Here is a 27,255-nt window from a genome sequence, read left to right on the forward strand (position 1 = left end):
AACGCAAATTCGCTTCATACGGAGACTGCAAAGACACACTGAATGCAGTCTCTCTGGAATTTCTTAGATGACCATTGTGCCATTCACTGGTTCTCATTAAGATCCCTTTCCTCCTGATGTACATCTTATACCAGCTTTTATTAATTTTTCATTATGCCTAGTCATGCCCAAATTTATGGGAGTGTGAGAGAACCACGCTTTAAAAACAACCCCATCGGATTACTTTAGAAGAATATTTGATTATAACACTCAAGGAAGTGCGAGCTTTGTACTCATATCCAAGTGGCAGTTTCGTATTAATGCTTAAGGCCTATTTGTCATAAAAAGCCTCTCTTATTTTTAAAATGCAAAAAGTTAATAGTTCATTAAAATTTCAGTAGCATATATCTCGGAAAGCTGAAATTCAAGCAGCCTGATGAAATGTAAATGATTTGATGTAAACGCTAAAATGAAGCAAAGGATCAGACATAATTTATCACTGCCACAACTAATGGATTCTGTTAAACAGGTGACAAATCCAGGTTAGTTTATTTACATATATGAAAATAAACACAGTGTTGAGAATCACAGCATCACATTTTTCTTGATCCTGTCTTTTAAAAATAACCTTGTCTTGGGCTGGGGGTTTATCTCAGTGGTTCGGTGGCCTGCCTTGCAAGCGCAAGGACCCGAGTTCAATCCCCAGAATCAAAAAAATAAATAAAATAAAATAAAATAAAATAACCTTGTCTTTATCTCACTGCTTCTAGTGAGCACCCCATCTCCAGCCTTCCTATCAGCTGTTTCTTTAAGGATGTGTTCATAGGTGTTGCTTGCAATTCTGTTTGTGCGGTCTCGATTGAACCTACTCCATTCGGGTCTCAGCTCCAGAACTTCACCCACACAATTCCTGTCCAGACGCCCATGGCTTCTACGTTGCCAAATGTAATGCTGCTTTCAGCTGTCCTTTATTCCTTTTCCCTTCAGACGCTTTCTCCATGTGAATCCCAGTATACCAAAATGTGCAGGTCCCTGTCCCCTTGCCAGCTCCGTGATTGTATTTGAATTCCAGTACACTGTATTGTGTTGGTCGCTTCTCTCCCACATCTGTGTAGCTGGCTACACTTCTATAATTTTTTTTCTTCTTTTCTGATCATCAAATAATGAACTAGTATCTCTCTTTTATCTGTGCTCACTTCTTGGTTTAAGCTGTTAAATGGAATCTACATGTTCTTACATCCAAATTTATCTCTACTTTCAGAGCATGTCCCTTATATGCAATGATCTGCTTCATATATGTACATAGCACGACCAAAACTGAACTTCTTTCCAGCCACCCTCCGACTCTGCTTCTCTTGCATTACTTCACAAGTTAGTAATGACAGCTAAAACCTATGCTAAGTAAAAAATGAAAACAAAAGAAGCCTTAGGGTTAATCTTGAATCCACTTTCTTTCATATCCTGCCTCCAAACAATGAGTAAGTTCTGTCATGTTTACTTCAAAACAAGTAGAGACGGTAATGACTCATCCTTCCACTGCCATCTGTGTTGCAGAAACCACCATTACCTACATATGGTATTCAATAAACATTTAATTGCTGGTGTCTCATCTTCCATTTATACCTATAATCAGTCCATTTCCAATGCATCAGCTAGATCTAGTTTGTTCAAACAACCTTGTTGCTTCTTCTCTAGTCATAAAATTGTGTGGGTTTTTTTTCTCCGTGGGAATGAAAGCTGAGGCCCCTTTCAACATGGGTTTCTGCTCCCTCAAACACCTCTCTGAGTCATTCGCCTCTCTTTCTTCACTTATCCCATTCCAGATGCATGCACCTCTTTCTTTACCCTTCTGCCCAAAGACCACGTTTATCTCTATGTCAGGATTTTCCTCCTTTGTGCGGAATGCACATATTTAACGCACTGTTTAACACAATGACCTACTTGCACATGTTCCTCAGGCCATTTCTGCCAAGTGACATTCAGATTGAGACCTGCCGGAGACCCTATCTGTATTTCACATATCTTTCTCCATGCCTCATATTTCTTAACACGCGCCACTGATATTCAGTTATTCGTTTTATCTTCTGATTTTTTTCCTCTAGAATATAACAACCATGAGAACAGTGATGTTTCTATTTTCACAAATATAAAACTGAAAAGTGTTTAGTACATAATAGAAATCTGAGAAATTTTTGTCTAGAATGAACTAATTGATGATAGATTGTTGCAATTATTATAAAAGAGCACATAGGTGATAAGCATAAGGTTACATCTACCACGATACCAAAATAAATATTGAACTATGAGAAATACATTACCCAAAGAGCTGTTTAAGTGGTTTAACACAGTGTTTTTTTTTTTTTAGCAAAACAGATGCAGTCACACTTGAAATAGACAATCATCATGTATTTATTTCAGAGCCATTCAGAAAATGTGTTGATGTCTCTCACTTGTATTAATAAGTTGAGTTGGTCCAGAGATTTAGCTCAGTGGTTCTGCTGTCTGCCTCAAAAGTACAAGGACCTAATTTCGATCCCTGGTACCAAATAATATTAATAATAAGGAGGAGGAGGAGAGGAGGAGGAGGAGGAGAACAATAAGTTGATTATGATCAATATTTTGCTTATAACCGTTATGGCCATACATATTTTAACATTGATTTTCATCCAGCATTGGTTTCTTTTTTCCCATCTAGCCTATCTGTCTGAAAGTTTCCTGAAGCAACTAAAAAATGAAGACAAAAAAGAAGACATTTGTCTGAGAAATTAGAGAGTGCAGTTAGGGTGTCTGTTAATTTTCTAAATTTTTCTAAACTTGTAAAACCACAAGGCAGACTAACATTTCTTAATTGTCCATTTAAGCATGGAAATCATTTCATTCACTATGGCTTTTGGATTAGTTTTTCTTTCTTTACATAATTCCATGGTACTGAGATTTAATATCATTTTTCAAAGTTCTTGAATTTTTTTATTTGGGGATTTCCCTTCAACAGTATTATTTCAAGTAAAAATCTTGCTACTCCAGTCTTAAGATTTTCAATGTGTTAATATTATTGAATAACATATTTAAATATTTCGACTGCTCTGAATTTTATTATACCATCTTATTCGAAATTATTTTTTCAGATCTATATCGGTATCTTTCAAAATGTTGAGTTATAATTATGAGTCTGAAGAGTTTCTTTGATTCACTATATCTTCAAAATCTCATTACACTTATAAAAGTGAAAGGCAAAATACTTTCTTAATAAGCAATTATTATAATTAGGGACAAAAACCTAGGAAGGAAAATAACCTATTATTTAATATTTTGTTCTTGCCCTATATGTTTTTAATATTTCATATGAATCAGGTCATAAATCATTTAGCCAGTATTCATTGTATAAGGAAAACCGGTTAGAAGAGTTTGATTAACACAGAGAAGCGTAGTTCTGGGGAAAACAATTTTAGGTTTATTGCCTATAGCTAGTTCTCCAAATGTTCTGCTGTGAATGAGCCAATTTCTGCTTAAATAGACACTTAGTTTCTTCCATACAGCAAAATAATTCGTTTGGCCTTCCCAGAGCAAGATGAATAGAGATGCGTTGTGCTTCAGGATGCTCTCACCGGGGCAGGCAGTAAAGGCCATATGGACAGGATTGCTTTAGTTTTCCTGCATGTTCTATAATCCATATCCCCCCTGAGTAACAAGACTTACATTTGAATAGACCAGACTTCTTTGATTAAGCGCTGAACTAATCACCTAGGACTGCCTCAGCTGCTCACATTCTCATATGGAATCATATGGCTGATATTTGGAGTTTTCACCAACCATTTTGCTGTTAAACATAAAAAAGAGGCAGAGGTAAGGGGAAAAAATGAGAATCAAGACTTGCCATGTAGAGGTACATGATCCCAACAATGAATGTACCTGTACTGTATCCCTAAAATGTACCAATAAACTCAATAAAATTAAAAAAAAAAAGAGGCCTTTTTCCGAGTACTGCTAATCAGTGCTCTCCGACAGTGTCTTATCATAGGTCATCATTGGGGATTTCATGTTTTTTTTCCCCTTAAAATTCTAATTGTCAGAATTGTAACACTGTCTGATTTCACTTTCTCACTTTTTCTTAATCCAGTGTGCTTTGAGTTTGGTGCTAAATGTAAATTTTCATCAATTTCTGTAAATGTCTTCCTCACGGATTAAATTAAATTTGCTAGTCAGCTCAGAAGGAAGTACTGCCTCATTCCTGGTAAGGTTCAGCATTATCCAAAGGTGAATAAGACTAAAGTGTGCTTTTTAATATTTTAGGGTAATTTTCACTTTACTCCAACAAAAGCATGGCATAGGATATAAATAAGATTACAGATAAACTCACTGACTAAGCAATTTAAATTGCAAACCGCAAGGATTCCAAATACAAAAATACTAGAACCTCAGTGTTTGTAGATGGGGAGGGGAGGAGGGGGTGAAGGGAGCGCAGAGGTAAGGGGAAAAAAATGAGAATCAAGACTTGCCATGTAAAGGTACATGATCCCAACAATGAATGTAACTGTACTGTATCCCTAAATGTACCAATAAACTCAATTAAAAAAAAAAAAAGAAAATGGGCAGTTTCTTTTTTTCTCAATCCAAACATACTGTACATATATATGGGGTAAAATATGTTTCCACTTGTGTGTAGTTTGTGCTCTCACTTCTACGGGGTGAAAAAGAGAATCCTCTTTTCTAGCTGATTTTTGTTTTTGGTATATAATGCATTTTTGTTAGCCGAAAGCATCCTTTTTTCAGTGGAACACAAAGCCTCCTTTTTCCTAATTGCTGCTGACCCATCTTTCCCCTTCCTTTGTTTCTCCTCCTATTTTGAGATCAACTATTCTGAGATCAACTATTTTCCATTCCATACATACAGTGAGAGTATATATGCCTGTCTTTCTGTGTTGGCTATTTTTCACCTGACTTAGTGACCTCCATTAAATTACCATAACTTCTTTGCTCACTTTCTTCAATCAGATCAAAATAATGATTCAGTTTTAGTCTATCAGCAGGCATGCACACACAGTGGGTCAAAACAAATTGTTTCAAACCTGCCTACAAACCTGACTAATCCAATCTTTTATTTAAAGTGGGAAAATATTAAAATTATTGAAAGCCGTCAAATAATTTCTATTCAAATTTAGACATGAGAGAACCTCTCCAAATCAGGGTGAAGCCAATTGTTTAGTTAGTTCTTCCTTCATAGGGACAAAATATCAAACACCAAAACTTAAAGGAAGAAAGGTTTCCAGTGAGTTGGATCCAAAGACAGCTTGCTCAAAGGTGAAAGACAATATGACAGAAGGGCAGAGTAGAAGACAATAATTTTTTTAGAAGATGGCTTTTCACTTTGGTATTCAGAGTGGCTTTTAACTCTTAGGCTCAGGTAATTGTCCTGCCTCTGCTTTCTAAGTAACTGGAGTACGAGCCTGCATGACTGGATCCAGCAGTAAATAATACCCAGTACTGTGGTACTGCAGGGAATGTATTGTCAGCACAAACTCAAACTTTAAAGTCATTTCGAACAGTAATTTGGCTCACTCACTAAACACTGAAAATATGTACACAATCATTTATGCTCCTGAAATAACTTTTATGTATTAAAGCAAGAAGCTATGTAAAAAGAGATATTTTAGCATTGTTTGTAATAGCACAATAATGAGAAGTGATCTAAACATTCATCAAGAAGAGAAGAGCAAAATAAACTCCCAGGATTCTATCATGGTACTATGTACTTCAGCTAAAAAGAATACACTTGTTCCCTATGCATTAAGTTTTTGAGTTCTGAAAGACATATTTAAATGAAAAGTGTTATTTTCTTGCACACGATATGCACCATAGCCTTCCATTTACCCAAAGTCAAAAAGTTAAAAATGATGGGGAAGTTACTGGACTCCTACTCTGGAGAAGTTCAAGTCACCAGCTCAGCTGGAAGAAAACCGGGCATGAAGACTATTTCAGTATGACGAGCTCATAAGAGTGCGAGCAAATTAAAAATGAACAACTTGTGTGGGTTTAATTTGGTGGATTCCTCTGGAGAGGTAGTGCATCAATTTTCCAAGAAGAAAATGCAAAATCTTTTTTCCTCTTGGTCTAGACAATGTAGCATGCAGCTCTAAAACACAGAATAGCTGTAGTAATTTTTCCATTGTGACAACTTAAAGTTGTAGATGTTTTTATTGGAGTATTGTTTGAGAGCTTTGTGATTAATGTACAAGGTCAGTTATAATAGTGACTTTAACTGTTTCTTTTACTAACATGTCTTCAACACACAGAAGCATCATTAACCTTTAACAGGAGCTCAGAAAGCATTTAGTGAATATCACAAATGTTCCTGAGCATTTACTCATTAAAAGATAAATTAAATGTGAAACAATCAGAGAAAAGTGTATCTGCACTCCAGATTAAAGCACATATGAGCCTGCATCCCTCATAGTGAATTTCCAGTCTTATAGCCACCAAATGCCTTTTAATATTTAGAATGTAGTCAAAGGGGGTGCACGAATTTAAAGGATTCTCTAATATAAAAAAGAAATCGTAGGGCCAGAGATTTAGCTCAGTGGTTCTACCACCTGCTTTACAAACACAAGTTCCTAAATTCACTCCCTGGTACCAAAAACAAAACAAAATAAAATAAAACAAATCATAAAGGACTAAATAAAAAACATTATATAACTACAAATAGTGTGATATCCATATATAGAAAAACCTAAAAGACTTTATGTAAGTATGGGATTGTACACAGAGAGGCACACAAAAAAGTATTTGAAGAGACAATGACAGTCAAAGTACTAGGAGATAAATGACATTTTGCAGGGATTGGAGGATTCTAAACATCCCAACCACTCGATTGTGCCAAATTCAGAATGTTTCATTAAAAAGCAGATCTTCTCCCATGTCAGTCTCGTGGATTTGATCCAACCGCCAGGGAGAAATGTAGTGAAAGAGATTTCTATTTATTGCTCCTGCTTCCTTTCCTCTGAAGCAAACATACCCACAGGCCACCACCGTCCTCACCGAGTGACACGTCGTTTGGCATCTGAATGACATCATTGGCCCTCGGCTGCACATCAGTTGAATCGTTTTTAGCACATTACATCGCTTATCTTAAATTATTTCATTTAGTTCTCCATCATGAGGCCACAAATCCACACAGCTTCTAAGAAGCTGCATATTTTAATAGAAAATGATTTTGAGGCATTGCTATATTTTGAAGCACAGTTTAAAGCAGAGTGGAAGGAGTCTGTGATTCCAGCATTTGGAACACTACTGAGGGCAGCGGTGAATTTTCCTATTTCTGCATTGCTAAGAAATGCAGAGCATGGACAAAAGCCAAGACAGTAACCTAGGACCTGAAGTTAAGTAGCGAGGAGAGCTGTGCTGTATGAGTATCTGCTACATCACTATCAACTCTTCTGCTGTGGTTTATACCTACACATGTTCTATCTCTAATATTTAAAATTGTGATTAAGTATATCTTATTATTTTCATTTTATATATTATGAATGCGTATCTGACTTGGTTACTATCTGTCAAAAAGCAATTGTTAAAAATAATCAGATTTAGCTGGGCATGGTGGCACACACCTGTAATTCCAGCACTCAGGAGGCTGAGGCAGAAGGATTGCTGTGAGTTCGAGACCAGCCTGGGCTACATAGTGAGTTCCAGGTCAGTCTGAACTAAACTCTGGCTCAAAAAAACAAACAAACAAAAAATAATAATAATAATCAGATTTAAATGAAAAGGAAGTTTTGCTCACTCTGAATATACTGATGAAGAAATAGATGATTAAATTTGTATTTGTCAAATATTTCTCTGTTCATTAATGAAAGAACAATATGATTAAAGTGCACAGTCTTTTTTTTCTCATTGTGTTTACTGGCACATTTTAGGTGTACAGTACAGTTACACTCTTAAGTGAAATAAGTTACACATGTGTAAAGTGGCCACCTTTACCTCTTTACATATAGAACTAATGTGTGATATTCACAAATCCTAACAAAGCGAGTTTCAGTTTTTTTACCTGTACAATTGGGAACAGATTTGGGGTAGAACCCTGCGTACCTCAATAAAATTTATCACAGTATAATTTACAAAATAATAGTGGAGAGGTTGTAAGTAATGCATTCTACTTATGTAAGTGATAGCTATGGTTCATTGAAATCATCTATCTATCTAGATGAAGATATAGATATTAAAAGAACATTTTCTTTTAAAAAGTGAAACTTCTGATAAAAGAACAGATTACAGTATAGTGAAGCAGATGAAGTGACTTCAATTTCAAAATCCAAGGGGAAAAAAGTGAGAAAATGACAACAAAAGTAAATTATAGAAACACAGCAAAATGCTAGACTGAAGATAAAATCGACAGAAATATACATATGGATGGATTAGACCAAAGGCATAATCTTGAGAAAAACAGAGCAAGAGGCAGAAACATATATTGGTATCTGTCTATCTGCCTGCCTGCGTGCCTATCTTTTGACCTATTTATCTATATAGCCTTATTCTTATGTAATATTAAAATACAAATATTGGGAGGAGGAGGTATGGGGAACTTCCCCATTGACCATGCCCAAATCAGGCTGTAAGGAGTGCAGACTGTAAAGAGTTAACCTCACAACTGGCTTATTTTAACAAGTGTGTCTGATGAAAGCATCTGAGATAACACACAGCGAAGGTCAGAGTGGCTCTTATACAAACTGATTCCAGACAAAAGATACTTTGTCTCTTCTACAAGTCTTGTCTGCATCAGCAACATCTCCCTAGCAAATACATGTAGTCCCTTCAAGTATCCCCTTTACACCAACTTAATAGTGATTGTGTCACCAGTAAATATCAATGACTCTGGCTGTTCAGGGCCTTTACTTGCTCAAGCACTGATCATCCTAGTTCTTTATCTCTGTCTCATTAATTCTGGCTCTAAGTCTTTATTCTTTCCCCTTGTTACAGCTCATAGCTGAAGACTGGTATCCACTGCAGGAGACCCTGATTACTGACCCCCAACACTGAGGCTTGAATCCATGAGAAATCACCTATGTCTTGAACTCCAGCCAGAGTGGACAGTTTTGATCACATTTGGCCCTTGAGTTATGAACTGGAGATGCCCAAGAGCAAGCAAATAAATAAATAAAGTTATTTTGGCATGAGTAGAAAATCAGCTGTGATTAAACACATGGGGTAATCACTTTTGGTCAAAGAGCAGCATTATATCCAGTTGCTCTGCACTCTTCTTAAGTAAACATGTACAGTCCCGGCCAGCAGTATTGAGCAATGCAGCAAGATATAGTTAAATGTAATCCTTGGTTCTCACAATCAAGAATCTTAGATATGGAACTTTGGGAGTGTGTTAGAAATGACCTCTGGATGGCTGAACAAAGAAGAAAAGTAGTCTCCTGAGACTTTAACTGAGAACTTGATAACATGGAGCCTTGTGAGCTTTATTCTGCAGCCCTTGCAATTATTACAAGCAAATTTGAGCACTCTCCCTCTGGAAGAGATCAAGATGCCCCACCTCCTGCCTGAGTTGCTAAGACCACAGGGTATCTGTGGAGGAGGTGGAGACAGAGGCTTAAAGAGAACTACGTGGCTTTAGTGCACCAGGATGTGCAGTGAGGGTGCCATGGTCAGACTCTGGAAAAATTAAATAAAGCCCACACCCAGGTTGGAAGAACTGAAATGAGAAAATCAATAAATGGAATGAAAACAGCTGGGAAAGATCTAGAGAGCACAAAGTAAAACATCAAGAGAAACACTTCCAGCTTTGAGAGCCCCAAGACCAGCACTGTTTCTCTAGCCTGATGCTACCTGCAAGTGCCTGGAAGGCAAAACAATTTGCAAAACTGCAACTGCACTCAACTACACACACACACACACACACACACACACACACACACTTTTGCTTCAACAGGGCATAGTCCTGACCTTTCTTCTGTCAGGAGTGCACTATAAATGTCAGTGGCCATATCCTTGACAAAGCAAGCAACCTGAAATTTATTATGAAGAACAATATGCATCACAAAAACTTAGGGAAATCAAATTACAAATTTTAGCTAATTGATAAATACACCTTTGCTCCAATTTGAGTTGATGTTTAATTGGTGTGCTGTAAACATTTCTTGTGAATTGCAAATTCTTGAACTATAATTAGAGAGTTAATTTGCTCTTTTCTCTACTGTTGATTTAAGACAAAACATTAATTTATTGCTAATTTAAGATAAAAAGTAATTTATTTACTGTTAAAATTTTAAAATGTAATAATCCAAGAACAACAACAACAAAAAAGAATAAAGCCACTTCAAAACTCAAACAGCTGTTCCTGCCAGGATTTGAGGGATGAAGCAGGGTTCATCTTTTAATTCAGAGAGCTTGAGCAGGCCAAGTGAAGTTTAATATAAAGGTACACTTTAAAATTTTAATAGCTGAAGCCAAGTTTGTTATAAAAGGCTACATCACGTTAAGATACACATTTAAGTGTTTTGCCAAATAATGTCATCATAATTGTCATGCTAAAATATTATGTGTGGCTCTTGATTTAAGATATTTTTCTGTTGTTCTACAGGGACTCAAGCACTAGAACAACTGTGGTTGATAAAAATAACAGTTTTCTAACCATACCTGATTTTGAAAAGTGGTTGATATCCAGATGAAATTTAATAGTTATGTTTATAGCTCCCACTACATTGCTAATGTTATTGATCCTCTCTTCTGGACCTTCAACAACTAAAGTTTAGAGACCAGAGCTACAAAGGTAACTGGGCTGAGAAGATAGCCAATGTTTTGCCCCTGGCACTCAAATGTCAACAAGGACTCAGGATGTGAGAAAATTTTTTTCTGTAAGATCCTACAACTTTGGTAAGTCACCCACCTTCCTAAGCAGAGAGATTCCTGGATGCCAAAAGATAAGAATCAGCAAATGTACAGTGTGCCAAAGGAGAGTAACAAAGGGGGAAAAAATCTCTAAATGCATCACCCACTGCTGATACCCAGGAGTGAACAGACTTCAAGGACAATCTCATCTCATTCTGATACAGCTGCTGAAATTTTGAAAAAGAGAAGAGAGGGCTTGGATTTAGCTCAGTGGTTCTGCCACCTGCTTTGCAAGCACAAGGTCCCAAGTTTGAACCCCCTGTACTGAAAAAATAGGAGAGAAGAGGAAGATGTGGGGGACTGCCCTATTGATCATGCTCAAAACACACAGTGCAGGCTCTAAAGTGTCAACCCCACAACTGGCTTATTTAACAAGTGAGTCTGATGAAAGCGTATGTGATAACACACAGCTGGGATCTGAGTGACTCTTGCCCAAATCCTGTTCCCAGCCTAACATAAAATGCTTTGTCTCTTATTTTACAAGCCTTTCCTGTAACAGCAACATATGTCCTAGCAAATACATTCAGCCCCTTCACCTAGTCCCTTTACCCCAACTTAATAATGCTTGTGACACCAATAAATATCAACAGCCTTGCTGTTGTAGGGCCTTTGCTTGCTCAATCAGTGGTCATCCTAGTTCGCTTTCTCTGTCTCTTTAACTTTGTCTCTAAGTATTTCTTCTTGCCATGCATCATAGCTCCAAGCAGGATATCAGAATCTGCTACAAGGGTCCCTGATAATGATGGTGGTAAAGAATAGATTTTAACTTTCTCTAAATCTCTAATCAAAACAAACACAAGTAAATATCTAAATCAGTATTCATGAACAATTATAAGAAAAAGAGGTAAAAGTATTCCCACAAAATAAAACATAAACTGAGTAGTAATACACCACTAGCATTGATGTCTGTATGGCTTATGATGACATTTGTGCAATAGAGGTCAGAAGGCAGTAATCAGGTGTCTGGAACACCTGATTACTGGACAATAGATGGTATTCATTGGGCTTTCCTTGGATGGCTCTTTATAGAACTGGAATGAGGCAGTCCGAGCAGGAATTGTGAATGAACTCACTAAGGACCAGGACATGGGCTCCATGCATCACCCAGAGGGCTGGAGGAGACTGTTTCTCAGGGTGAATTTTATCTGCTGGCCAACAGCTCCCTCATAGAGCATTTGTACTATGGGGAAGCTGCCTGGACCAGAAATATGATAAAGTAATATATGAAAAGCAAAAAAGGAAGTAGAGGAGAAGATATTTAAAGCAGAAAAGGAGTAAAAGCCAGAAAATATCAGAAAACAAATCACCATATATTTCAAAATTGTATAAAACAAATGACAAAAGGAAAAGTGCTATGGATTTAAAAAGTTACCTGAATCAAGCCTCATTCTAAACTTTAGAGAAATGATTTTCATTATAAAATGAATATAAAGAGTTGAGATAAAATATTTTGCAAATGTACATTATGAAAAGAGGACAACGGGGATCAGAATAATATTTCTTTTATGAGCAATGAAACATGCCAGAAAGACATGTCTATAAAGCATGCCAAAACTGTAATGTATTGTGAAAAGCTGGAAATGAAAATGAGAAATCTATATGTGACATAAAACAGTGACAAGCTCAGAGTTGGAAAGTTCAAGAAAAAATGGCATGGCTCAGGGAAACATGGAAATAAGTGTGTTTCTAATATGAATGCAAATTAAAGAAATATTAAAATAAATCCAGAAAAATGACAGCTTGACATAAGTAGCTGATTCATAAAAATTGAAAAAACTAAAAAGAGAAATAAAAGAAGTTATTGGATTTCAGAAAAAGCAAGTCATTGAAAATGGTCATAAATGATCTAACAAATGAATAAAAGCCCTTCTATAAGGTAAAAGGTTATATAAAGTGAATAAAACTGCAGGAGACAACCACAGTGATTATGCCCAAAGCAGGCTGTAAGCAGTGCTGGCTGTAGAGTTAACCCCACAGTTGGCTTGCTTTTGAGAAGTGAGTCTGGACAAAGACTACATGCTGATGTCAGAGCAACTTGCAACCAAAGTCCATTCCCACAACTAAAATCTTCTTTCTAGAAGGGCAATAATTTAATTACAACCATATATTTTGTCTATCTGTTCCAAATTTGACAATACTTTGTCTTGTCCTTTATGAGCCTTGCTTCTCTTCTTTTCCATACATACCATACAGCCCATACATCTTTACATGTAATGCTACCCTTGCATGTAGCTCACCTTTACCCCATTAGGCATTAGTCAGTATCCCATCAATGTGTACTATTTATCATGTTATGTATTTTATTTACCAATAAAAATCAGTGACTTGGATTAGCTAGTGCCTTTGCCAGTTGGACTGGCATTGTTGTCTCTGGATCTCCACTTTCTGTCTCTTTTATTTTTGTCTTTTAGTTTTTCATGTTTTTTTTTCTTTCAATCAGGCTTTTGACATATACTGAGCAGGATGTTAGAGCCTACTGCAGAAGTTTCTGGCAATGTTTTTCAGGAGTTTCCAGTATGAAACATTAAAATTAAAATGCCTCTATAAAACATCTCTTAATTTAAATACAGGGTCTGCTAAAAATGTATACATGTTTATTGTCCTAATAAATGCCTGGAAGCTAATGGCCACCACTTTGAGTACTTCTTATAATTGTAGAGGCCAGCAGATGCAGGGGAGCAGCAGTGCAGTCTAGACCAGCTCGGCTGTAGGCAAACCACAGCCAGGAATCCACCTGTACCCCAGAGAATTGGGCACATCTGCCCAGTCAAAGACCCATCTAGGAAAGAGCTGCACAGGTAAACAAGCTTCAGTCAGAGGCATGCCCCCATAGCATCTGTGAGTGTGCACAGATCCCAGGGAGCAGGGGTGTGGTCCAGACTAGTGCAGTAACAGCCAGATGCCAGCCAGGGATCCACCTAGAAACCAGAAGCTTGGGCACACCTGTCCAGCCAAGGGTATACCTCTAAAAGAGCTGCACAGGTGCACAAGATTCAGTCAGAGAGTCACCCCTATGCTCTCTCTGGCAGATAACCTAACCAGAAGTCTGCTTAGACAACAAGAACTGGGGAGCACAGCCCCCAACCAAAAGCCCTCTCAGACAGCAATTACATAGAGGCCCCAGCAAGAGGCACATCTAGATACCATCCCAAGTGTACTCAGGCCTCAGGTAGAAGACTGTCGAGACCACAGGTGAACTCAGAGATTAAAAAGACCACCATTCTGAACCCAGGAATTGGTGTACTGATAAGCATCAGAGAAAAGACCTCTTGGTGGCTTACTGAGAATTAAAGACCACTGGTTGAGCAAAATGTTGCCTCAACAAAGGCATAGTACGCTGTTGCATCTGTTGAAATAAGAAGACATGCAAACAGATCCCAACACCAGACTTCCTGATCACCTATGGCAACCCCAAAGGGCAACAGCATGGAATAATCTGATACTCAACAACCTGCACTCCCTTAATTGGCAGCAAAACAGGATCTGGCAAAAATAAAATCAGAAATAATTTCTCAGATAACAGCAGAGATTGTGCCCAAAGTGCAAGACATGATTATTAAATCTAGAGTGGACACATTAAAAAAATAGAAGAACTGAGGAAAAGGATGGAATCCCAACATAGGAAACAAATGGAATCCATAAAAAAGATGCAAACAGAATCCCAGATTAAAAACTCCATTGAAAGTTTACACAGCACAATGAGCCAATGCAATAATCAAATATCAGATATAGAAGATAGGATTACAATTAGTGACAAGAAAAAGAAAAAACAATCTTAAATATATTAAAAGACCACAAGAAATCAATCCAGGAACTGCTAGATGAAGAAACAGGAATCAATGAAGAATGAGGAGAGAGTGAAGATGACATTAAAGAACTGTTCAGAGAAGTAATGGCAGAAAAGTTACAAAGTAGGAAAAAAAAAAAAAAAAAGACACCCAGATAAGTAAGGCATATAGGACTCCAACTATCTGTGGTAAGAAAACAATCTACACATAGGCATATAATAGTTAAGATTCCAGAAATCTAACAAAGGAACACAATTCTACAAGCAGATAGAGAAAAGAAACAAATCACATACAAAGCAAAGCCCATCAGAATCACAGCAGACTTCTCGACACAAATCCTCAAGGCAAGAAGAGCTTGGAGTGATATATTTCAGGCCCTAAAGGAAATCAGCCTCCAGCCCTGACTGACCCTGCCAAACTATCTTTCAAAAATGATAGAGAAATAAGATACTTTCATGACAAAGAGCACCTTAGGAATTTCAAGAATACCAAACCAGCACTCCAAAAATTTTTAAACAATATCCTATGAAAACAAAAAGAGGATCATAACCCAGAAAGCCAAGCAGAATGAATCCATCAGTCACAATAAAATATTAAATGCAAAGGGGGAGAATCCAACAAAAAAGAAAAAAGTCACAAGGGTAAGTCAGTACATGTAAGTTATAACCATTAATATTAATGGTCTGAATTCATCAATCAAAAGAAATATACTGACAGAATGGCTCAAGAAGCAAGATCCAACAATGTATGATTGAGACATTGCAGTACCCCATTAATATATACAATTTATTGTATTATGTATCAGTTAAAATAAATCTACTTAATACAAATATCTTTGAACTTCTTGAGAAGTACTGATACAATTGTATTATTATTATGAAAATATAACTATTTAAAATAAACAAGTCATGCAATCCTTTTATGTATAAACTGTACAAAAAGGAAACAGGATGTGGATTCTTGACCATAGATCATTATTCCAGGGAAAGAGAAAATACATTTTTAAAATTAAAAATACTAATATTGATGCTTTAGAGCACTGATTTATCAGAATAAATTGGAATTATATTTAAATTAGCACAAGAAAAATATAAACAAAATATTTAGGCCCCAGAAATTCTAAGACAATTATTATTAACAAAAATCTAAGGACAGTGATTTTAAAGCCTTTCCTGTGAAATCATAGTCAATCGGTAGATAAGGCCCAACCAACTACAGAAATGCTGGTGGAAAGAATGTTTGGTGAGAATTAATTATATCATCACCTATAGACCTGAAAATAAATGACTCTGCAGGTATTCCTTGTAATGTCTCTGTGATGAGACAATGTAGATACAAGGCCAGCATAGAAAAACATGGGAGCAGCATGGAAAATTGGGAGAACAGATGCAGAAAATATCCAAATGCAATAAGTATATATGGAGAGAGCATTAATAATGTTCTAATCTGGATGCTCTGTTTATGCTTGGGTGAAGGAAAATAGTTATTATTATATTCTATTCTGAACACTTCATATAAAACACAAAAAATATACATGTAATATAGAAGTAATGTGAAGATCATGATTTTTGTATATTCATAGCAAGTATAAATGTGAAATATTTTTCTTAGTTTCTGTGTAGAGAAAAGCCACACAAAAATAACTGAATAGCAGTGGATTTTCTTATTGTCCCAAATTATAGTTCAGAAAGACTTGATGAAATTTAGCCTCATTGACTATCTAGAGAAAATTATATGCAAGATAAGTCTGAGACCACCTACCAACCAGAAGGGAAGCAAACAAATCTTCTAGGGGCATTTCACAGTGTTTAGCAACCAATTTTATCAGTGTACTACTGTCCTAATACAGGAAAATTTACTTTTAAATAGAGGTATTTTTGATAATTTAAAAATTTTTAAATATGCCTAAAACTATAAGTACATAAAATAACTCAAAAATACCTTCAAGGATGAGAGATAAATAAACAATCATAAATACTGTTGAACTTATATTCTAGTTGCTGATTTCCCCCAAAAGGTAAACAGCTCACATTGTGGACCTGCTGATAAGAAGACACAACTTGCATTCATGCCAATGGGAATGACCCTGAAAGAGTGACAGATACTCATTGCAAACTAGGGCTAGATCACACATTAGTATGAAACTGGAGCATGAGAAACTATTTAGATTAAATGATCTGGGCTGTGGGAAAGATAAAATATAAAGAAAAAATACAATACAAAGGAAATTTGTGGTTTGGCATGGATGTGCTCACATGTGTGCGCACAAACACACACACACACACACACACACACACAAAATGAAAATGTCTGGGATGTAACTTATTGGGAGAGTGCTGGTATAGCATGCGGGAAACTCCAGGTTCCATCGTTAGTGTTGTAAGAAAAGAAAAGCAAGACTAAGCATAGCACTAGTGATGTAGCATAAATAAAGACTGTGAAGTCAGTACTACAGAAATAAGATGTGGTCATATTATTTAGAGTCGCTGGTGATCAGGGTGGAGTCACAGAAGGTCTTTAAAGGTGGTTCTCAAGGTTCCTTTTTTTTTTTGTACTGGGGATCGAACTCAGGACCTTGTGCTTTTGAGGCAGGCGGTGGCACCACTGAGATAAATCTCCCTCGCCCCAATCCAACTCTCAGTCTGGCAGGACATTAATAAAAGCATTCCCCTCATATTCATTAAAGTATACATTTTTTGTGTGTACTTCAGTGTTTGCACTTCTCTGTATAATAAAAATTTAAAACATCAAAAATTCTATTTGTGGGAATTTCTCATCAAATTTTTCCAGTTTATGGGTATGAAAAGCCATGCAGCATATGGCTCTGATGACAGTTGAGTGTTGAGAATCTGCTCCTAAACTTGCACATTTAGAATGAGTGTCAGAGCTTCTATCATTCATACCATCATGCCTAAAGGAAACGGAGATAGCATATTTGTCCGCATTTTGGATATTTGTTGCTGAGACACATAGATGAAATTTCTGTTGCCAAGGAGCTTCTTCTCTGGTGTGGGAAAGTAATCAATCTGTAGTGATAATGGGGGTCAACAATCAGCTGGCTACTTATCCAACCTGTGTTCTCACAAAACTCCCTGCTTTCCCCTCCACTAACTGTACACATTTGAACAAGTTCCACGCCATTGAAAATGAGCAGAGCTGATGGTGGCATGTACATGACTGAACCCAGAAAGACTCCAAACGCTACCTCAGTGCTCCTTCTCCTGTATTTGTGGAAGCCACATATTGAAGAAAGCAAGATAGCAAGTTGGTAAGAGGCCAGTTCCCAGGGCCACTAATCAGGAAACAGTCACCTGCCTGTCAGGAGCATTCAGTTAGACATTTTATTGAGAAATACACTACTCTTTTCTTATCACCAGATATCTGGGGCTAGCATTGTTATGCAATGTAAACATCAGCAATTTAAGACATGGTATCACACTTTTGAAAGCCTAATTAAACTATTTAGCCAGGCATGATAATGCACCTGTGCAACTCAGGCACTCTGAGGACAGCCTGGACAATTTAGAGCCTTACACAGATCCTGGCACCAAATTAAAAAAAGAAAAAGAAAAAAAGTAAAAAAAAAAAGGTTTTAAAAAGGCTGGAGATGCAGCTCAGTACATAGGTCCCAAGCTCCATCCCTGTACAGGAGAAAAAAATAGAAGTCTAAACTATGTAGCTCAGTGATAGAGCCATAAGAAAAGACACCAGAGGCTGTAATATGGAAACTCAGAATTAAAAACAAACTAACAAACAAACAAAAAACCACATAGTATCTGTTTTCAACAAAGTGAGTGCTGACGAAATCTATGGCCTTAGCAGAAGTAAGAAATGAGAAATAAAAAGTGACCATAAAGAATAATAATAGGCTTCTTCCAAAGTGGAAAGGAAAAGAGGGAGTTGAGAAAGCAGGAGTCACAATTGATTGGAAGACCCGTTTCTTGCACACATTTTCTAGTAAAGTGACTTTGACGCTTTTCTGTCAAAGTGTTGGGTATGTATCCAGGAATGGTCCTGCTGGTCTCAGAAGATACACATACTTAAAATCACAAACTAACACCAAATTCTTTAAACATAAAAGTGCCTAATGGCAATTATTAAAGATCTAATACCCTTCCTTTCTAACATTTGAGGTTTTTAGTTTTTTTTTTTTTTTGGTACTGGGCATCGAACTCAGCACCTTAAACTTCCAAGGTAGGCAGCGCATCCACTGAACTAAAATCCTGGCCCAACACTGAGATTTTAATATGTCCCAATATTTGCTAAATGAATTGTTTCAGTGTAATATATGACCAATCTTAATTTTCATAGCCAAATATACTAGGGAGGTTTGATAACCTATTATAATTTTAGACCTGTTATATTTTTCCCTGTAAATTTTTTTCCAAGGTTTTTTTTTTTTTTTTTTGAAGGTAGGCAGCGCATCCACTGAACTAAAATCCTGGCCCAACACTGAGATTTTAATATGTCCCAATATTTGCTAAATGAATTGTTTCAGTGTAATATATGACCAATCTTAATTTTCATAGCCAAATATACTAGGGAGGTTTGATAACCTATTATAATTTTAGACCTGTTATATTTTTCCCTGTAAATTTTTTTCCAAGGTTTTTTTTTTTTTTTTGGTACCGGGGATTGAACTTGAGTCCTTGCACTTGCAAGGCAGTCCACCAAACTGCTGAGCTAAATCTCCAGCCCCTTTTTTCAAGTTTTAACATAAAAAATTTTGAAGTTCTTACATACTCTTAAATTTAATCACTTACTGGTTATCTGAATGATGAATTTCTTCTAGAGAAATACAGCTTGTCATGATACTTGATGTACCATGAGATGATAATAAATTATATTTTGGAAATAAATTTATCAACATTTTTAGTTGATATAATTTTGTATAATTTGTTTTGGAAACAGTGTTCTACTCAGTTGTTAGAAAGACATTCAACAGAATTTTTATTTCCATTTAACTTTTAAATCCATTACATGTGTTTATATGTCCTTATTAGTAGTCACACTTGGTGTATAATTTATATTTCTTGAGATATGCCTCAGATCATTTCTGGAACATTTTTTATAAATTCACAGTGAGTTTATGTGGGTTCTAGCTACACGATCAAAGAGAGAATAAGAATAGTACCCAATGTGCGAAACAGAAAAGGATTACTCCATCCTGGCAAGAGTGACAGAGGACAAAAGTAAAAAGGCTGCTGAAAGGCAAGTTTACCGGAACAGCTGTGGGATATGGTATGAGGTGCTGGTACCTGATCTTGCCTGGCAGAGTTAAAGAGCAGAATTAATCTAATGCTGAGTGTTTCTCTATTGTGACAGTTATCCCTCAAGCCACAGTAGCACTCAAATTTGGCTTTTATTTTATTGTATTTTTATGCATTGAGAATTAATCTCCCCTTCCCTCCAGAAAGAAAATAAATACATGTTTCATACATTCATTGAATTATGGAATCAAAATGATCTTTCATTCTTATTGGTACATAGCTAGGGGAACATCAGAAATCACATAGGGATATTTTAATTCAAGACTATGTCTTTTAGAATTACTGATTAATCAGGTTTGCCAAGAAATGATCCTAAAATATTATGCAGGCAATTCTTTTCAAGTGAACAGTTTTTCAATAAATTGAACTCTTCATTTTACAGCTGAAGACAGTGAGAACCCAAGAAATAAATTCCTTTGAACAGTGTTGCACCATGTTTTTGTAGAAAAGTGTGTAAATGGTTCGAAACCTTAGGTAAACAAGGTGATACAATGGAAATGAGACTTTATAATTATATAAATAATACATACAGATATGCACTTGAATAGAGGATCTGGCAAATATTAGGGACATATTCTTCTTTTCATTGTGATATCTACTCTAGAGAAGGAGGTAATAGAAAGTAATTAACTGGAGAATTAAGTAATTAAGCTGAAGTTAGAGGGAACCAAAGAAAAATATTTTATCTCTGAGTAGAGTTTGTCATTTGGACTCATATTTTATCAAGAAGAATATTGTCTGGAATTTATTTATCCTTATGAATTAAATTTTTGCCTGGTAATTTAGTAAGAGGGCCCTTAATAAGTATTTGTTTAATGAATGAATAAATAAACAACAAATGATCCATGAAGGAGTCATGTGGTTTCCTTCCTGGTGTCTCTGGTAAGACTAGGAGACACTCCCTACCTACGATACACATCCCACTTAATCATGACTACAGCAATTCACCTTAGTGGACTTAATGTAACTTTTCTTACTCATGGCTTTTCTTTATATAAACATATTTTTAAGTAAGTTTGTTGGCACAATTTAGATATGCATAATGTTATATTTTATCAATTTTGGTCCTTTTCTACTTTAGGTTTCTCACACGAGAGAAACAGTGTGATATTTAAACATGTGTGTCTGATTTGCAGTTGTCCCTTGACTTACAAACTCAATTCATTTGTAAAGGCTGGTTGTAACTAAATTTGGTTTTATATCAAGACTATTTTTCCCATAAGAAATAACTGGAATACCCATAATCCATTCCAAAGTTCACAAAGCTCAACTAACTTTAACTAACATTTTCAAAATAAAAAGTTGTACAATGTGCATAATTTACCAGAAATTCCAATAATTTTTCTAATGTATTCACCAAAACATTATAAAATGTACCTATTTATCAGGAGTAATAATTTCAAACTGTACTCACCACTGAAGCTCACATCTTTTGACTTGGAGGAAGAGAGAGTGTAATAGAAGGTGGTTATGGTTTGGCAGGTGGGTCCTTTTCCATGAGAACATCAGGAATCTGGCTCCCTGGAGTCCTTTCTCTCCTTGAGAGAGTCTGTAGTCCACTAGAACACGCCTCTGGCTCACAAGGTCTCAGCCTTTTCAGAACTAAATACTTGTCTAAGGCTGTTTCTGTCTTTTCTCTGACATTGTTGCGTAGCATGGCAGGATATTGTCATGAGCAAGTGAATGCCGTGATTGGGCTTTTCTCTCTCTGGGTGGGTCTTCTCTATAAAGGTTTGTAGCTCTTTCTACTTTTTTGGGATTTCCTTTATTTCAGGAGAACTCCTCGGCAGAAAGCTCCTCAGCTGCCATTCTCTGTGGCTCAGCCAGAAGTTGCTGGAGTTCCTCTGTAGACAGCTCCTCTGAGTGTTCCTCCACCAGTGTCTCAGTGTCACCATGGTCTACCTATGGATTCTGCTATGGTGACAATGCCATCAAGCACAGGGTCAGTTGAAGGCTCAGGCTCCTCTGCACAGCCTTCCAAGTTTCTTGCCTGTATAATTTTAGGCCATACTTTCTTCCAGGAAGATCTCAGTGTCCTTAGAGAGACATTGGCCCAAGATTTCTCAATTAACCCCACACAGGAAAGGATGCCATCAAGTTCCTTCCAGAACTCTTTAACAGTTCAATCTGTCTCTGAGATGATCTGAAAGCATTTCAGGAGCATTTCCTTGGGTATAGCTTCTTAAAGATAGCTATAACTTGCTGGTCCATAGGCTGTAGTAGAGTAGGCGTATTGAAGGCCATGGGAATTCTTCAGCCAATTCGTCTCCCAAATCTTGTGGGTAAGGAGGTGCACTGTCCATGATGAGATGAGCCTTCAGTGGTGTACATTTGTCTTCTAGAGATTTCTTAACAATAGGATAGAAAACCTCCCTGTTCCACTCAAGAAAAGTACTCTTGTTATCCAGGATTTTGCATTTGATCTCCACATGACCCTTAGCCCATTCTTCATAACTTTAGGTCGTCCGAGCATTCTAGGGGTCTCAGTGATAAACCAAGAGAGGCTTTATCTTGAGGTCACCATCCACATGGGCACTTATCAATAAGGTTACCTATCCTTCATAGGCTTGTGGAATGGAATTTCCTTCTCTTTCTGGGTAATGTATGTTCTCTTGGGTACTTTCTTCTAGAAAAGGCCAGTTTCACCACAGTTGAAAACTTGATGAGTACAAAACCTACTTTTCTGTGTCATTGTTTTGAAGTGCTATACACAATTTTCAGCAGTGCTTTTTCAGCATTGGCTATTTCATCATGCCTAATCCTACTGTGAACCCCACTTCTCGCTTTAAAATTGTTAAACGATCCCTTAGTAGCACAAAACTTTTCACCATTATCCCTCATTCATGGATTATCCTTTTTGAGATCTGCATTCATAGCCCTTACTTTTTCACAAATTGTAGACATTTTTCATGGACTAATAATAGCCCTTCTACCTCATCTAACATTGTTGATTATGACTTTTTAATGTAAGTAACACCTTTAGCAAGACTAGCTTTCTCATACAAATCTTTTCTCTCTAAGACTGTTGAGATCATATGCATATGAACACCGCTCTCATATTTCTCTACGATTTCCCTCTTATTTACGGTGATTTCTTTCCTTTCTTCCTTGGCTTCTTTTCTAGCTTTCTTGAAGCCATTTTGATAGTAGTAATCATAATGGTTATAAAAGGCCAACACATCTACAAACATGCGTATTTGGGCTCAGACTGAGGGTTACAGATGGGTACATACATTTTTCTGGCATCATGAGCCTTAGTTTATAATGGCATAAGTGGCATATAGGTTGTAACTCAAGACTTTGATCATAAGTTAAAACAAATTCTGGTCATAGGCTAAGTTGTTCATATGTGAAGCTGGTCATAACTCAAAGGTCTATTGTATTTAACTTAAGAGTATGAGCTATATATAGTGGCTCTATGTAGCTACAAATGTCTCAAGTTTATCCTTCTTTATGATGGAGTAGTAAGTACTCCATCAGTCTCAGTCAAATGCTTTTTCTGCATCTACTGATGTGATTATGTGATTTTTTCTCTTTGGCTGTGTTGATATGGTATACTATACACACACACACACACACACACACACACACACACACACACACACACATATATACATTTGCCTTTGTGAAACTATCCCTGTATCCTTAGGATGATCCTACTCAATCCTAGTGTTTAATATTTTAGATGGTCTGCTTCATACTATTTTCCAGTATGCTACTAGGGATCTTTGTGTTCATTGGGGAGGATAACCTATAGTCCTTTTTTCAGTTTGGATACTTCTCTGTCAGTATAATGGTAATATTTGTGCCAGGAATGACTTCCAAATGAAACTATCCCTGTATCCTTAGGATGATCCTACTCAATCCTAGTGTTTAATATTTTAGATGGTCTGCTTCATACTATTTTCCAGTATGCTACTAGGGATCTTTGTGTTCATTGGGGAGGATAACCTATAGTCCTTTTTTCAGTTTGGATACTTCTCTGTCAGTATAATGGTAATATTTGTGCCAGGAATGACTTCCAAACTCTTGCTTTATCAATTGACTAAAGATTTTGAGTAGTAGTGGCATTAGATATTCTCTAAATTTCTCATATAATTTAGCAATGAATTCATCAGGACCCTGGCATTTTTTGTTGGTAAGTTTTTCATTGTATCTTCAATTTCATTGGCTGATTTTGGGCTACTTACTATTTTTATAATTTCTTGATTCAGCTTTGGTAATTCATATGTATCTAGGAGTTTTTACATTTCCTATTGTTTTTCAACTTCTTTGTAAACAGGTTCTTGAAGTAGGTATGTGCATATCATCCTGGCACAGAGGACACGCTAATCTTTTCTGTATCTTTCCAATTTTAGCATATGTGCTGCCAAAGTGAGCACTTGAAGTAGGTATTGATGATTATATGGATTTCTGCAGCATCTGTTGTGAATTTACCCTTTTTATTTCTAATTGCAAGGATTTGAGTCTCTCCTTCCTTTTTTTTTTTGATAATGTTGGCTGACTGATCAATTTTATTTAAACTTTTGGAGAATTAACTCTTTGATTCATTGATTTTTTATTATTTTATTAGGCTCAATTACATTAATTTTTCCTCTGATCTTTACAGTTTTTTCATTTGTATGAGCTTGAGCTTGACTTCTTCTATTTCTAGAAGCTAGAGGTGCAACCTTAGCTTATTTAAACTGTTTTCCTGATAAGAGCGTTCACTGCTATAAATTTCCCTCTTAGGACTGCTTTCTTTGTGTCCCATAAGTTCCATGATGTTGTATAATATTATAATTTAATTGTACAAACTAATTTCTTCTTTAATTTCACATGTGACCCATTGTTTTTTCAGGAGGGTATTATTTAGCTTTGAGTTTTTGTATAGGAGAGAAGAAGCCACAGAGCTCCACCATCCCATGCACCCAGGTTCCTATTTGTGGATTCTGTTAGTGCTCTGAGTCTCAAAGTCCAAGCAGCTTGTCCTCTGCAAACCTTGAAGCAGCTAGCGTCTGATAATATCTCTTTTCCTACATAACTGCTTTGATCCCATTTTTTTTAAAGGATAACTACTCTCAATACTCGCATACAAACTTTATTCTTCTGTAAAGGAGCAGAAAACTGAAGATTTTGCCTGCTATGAGATCTCAAAACAATTCCTTAAGCTCTGCCTGTTATAGTGTCTTTCTTTATGCAATACCAGCATTAGTGGGAAAGAAGAATTACTTTAGCTTTGTACATTTTCCTCGTTTCAACTTTCTTTTGATAAGTATGTTTTCTGGGTGTAGAATGATAACTGAGCAGAATTTTCCTTCTTTCTCTTTTCATTTGAAATTATCTTTCAGTAAAGTACTGCCACAACTATCTTCTTGTTCATAAAACTTCTAGTGAGAATTTTGCTGTAATTTGTATCGTTATTATTCTATCCAGAGAACACCTTTCTCTTTGATTGCTTTGAGAAGTCTTTTTATAACTGCATTTGAACAAGCTTTGTACCTAGGTTGAGTTTTTAGTTTTGGTTTTTATTTTTATCTTGTACTAATTTTAATGGATTTCTCAACTATGTGGTTTTATTCTTTTTATCAAATTTGTGAGCCTTTTTTTCAGTTTTACTTTTTGTATTTGCCTTTCTTTCTCCTTGATTCCTTTAGGTATTGCAGTGGCATTTTGGTTAGTCTCGGTGATCACTGATGCTCTGCTCATTTCTGTGAACATTTGTTTCTTTTTGTTTTGTGTCGAACAGATTCTATCGGTACATCTACTTCACTAAATTTTCTGTTTCAGTGGGTAATCAATCATCCAGATCATGAATTTTTGGCTTCATCTCAGGCCTTATAGAATTTACTTTATGAATTTAATGTGTTTATAAATGATTTGGGCTCCACTTAAACATTTGAAAATCTAGAAAGCAGTTTTAATAAACTTTTCAGTGCTTTTCTGATAACACTAACATTTATGTCAGTTTTGAGTTACACTTTATATTGAATTATTTTTTCTTTATTATGTGATATATCTCCCTTCCTTTTTTATATCTGGAAACTTTAGGCTAGATAGGAGTTATTTTGACTATTACCTTGTTGGCTGCTAGATATTCTTGTGTTCCTGTAAATATTATGTACTTCCGTTACTAGAAAGCAATTTTATTATTTCATCTCTAAGATTTAGATGTTATAGAGGCTTTTAGGATGTTAGTATCCTAGAAGCATTCAGTATAGGCCAAGTTATTCCCTACCCTTGAGACAACATCTATCTCTTTATTCTATTACTGTCCCGTGAGTCATGGGGGTTCTTGGTGGGAACAAGGATTATTGAATTATTCTTGCATCATTGTAAGCAATGGGCATTTCAAATCTTTTGGATTCAGATAATGCACACATAGACACACTCACAGAGGCATGCACTAAGTGACTCTTGTGGGAATTAATTAATTTCAAGAAAGATTCTGCAGATCTCTGTGCATTTATCAATGGGCAAAGGCCTCTTCTGCAGTTCTCTGTCTTGGAAACACTTTCTGCCTTCATCTATCCAAACTGGCAATCCATTATTTTTCTCAGAGTTTGACTTTTGTAATAGCCCATAAACTCTTCAGACAGCTGTAATTTGGGCTGACCATAGAGAGCTTAGTCTCTATTTCCATTTCTCCAATACCATTTTTCATTTTGCTTCAGGACACTGTCTTTACATTCTAACTCAATCTCTCTTATACCTACCAATTTTTTGTGTGTTTCAGGTGAGACAGTAAATTCCAGTCTGTGTTACACTCTCTTGACCAGAAGAGACAGCTTTTGTTCTACATGTTCAGAAATCAAAAAGCTCCCATGCAGCGATACTATCAGTTCTGTCATACATGTGACAAAATCTAAAAAGCAGAGAGGCCAAGGTTTGTGTCTTCACAGTCAGAAATCTTAAATGTGAGACAGCAAGGACTTAAAAATTAGTACCATGGACTGCCAAATTCTGTACTTTCTTCCTAGGAAGATTATTAAAGTGGATTTGACGGACTGGTGACTGTGATATCTGCTCCTGTAACAATGCTGCAGCACAACCATTCTCTTCCTGAACACCCTTACTCTTCAGATTCAACTCAGATGGCATTGCCCCTGGCCATGTTAAAAGAGACTCCCTGCTCATGAAGCACTCTGAAAAGTGCTATAGCATTTTTGTTATCATAGCTGTCTTTACCTTTAATGCGTAACTTAATTTAGGGTATGGGTTACATATTTTTTTTGGTATTTTATCTCTCTGTACTTGGAATAAAGCACAATGTCTGTTACATGGCAGGTGAAGTCTGTGTGTATAGCACTGAACTGACTGCTTGAGACCTTCTCAAAGCAAAAGCCTGTCTTACT

At 36.4% G+C, this 27,255-nt stretch overlaps 1 non-coding gene across 1 annotated transcript; it reads right to left on the minus strand.

The window, feature by feature from the left end:
- Positions 1-24,195: 24,195 nt before the first annotated feature.
- Positions 24,196-24,303, minus strand: LOC117283713. The gene has a single exon (XR_004514744.1). It is a non-coding gene; the product is annotated as a U6 spliceosomal RNA (small nuclear RNA).
- Positions 24,304-27,255: the final 2,952 nt, after the last annotated feature.

Source organism: Fukomys damarensis, unplaced genomic scaffold (assembly GCF_012274545.1).
Source record: "Fukomys damarensis isolate Sample0158 unplaced genomic scaffold, DMR_v1.0_HiC HiC_scaffold_29, whole genome shotgun sequence".
Classification (NCBI taxonomy): domain Eukaryota; kingdom Metazoa; phylum Chordata; class Mammalia; order Rodentia; family Bathyergidae; genus Fukomys; species Fukomys damarensis.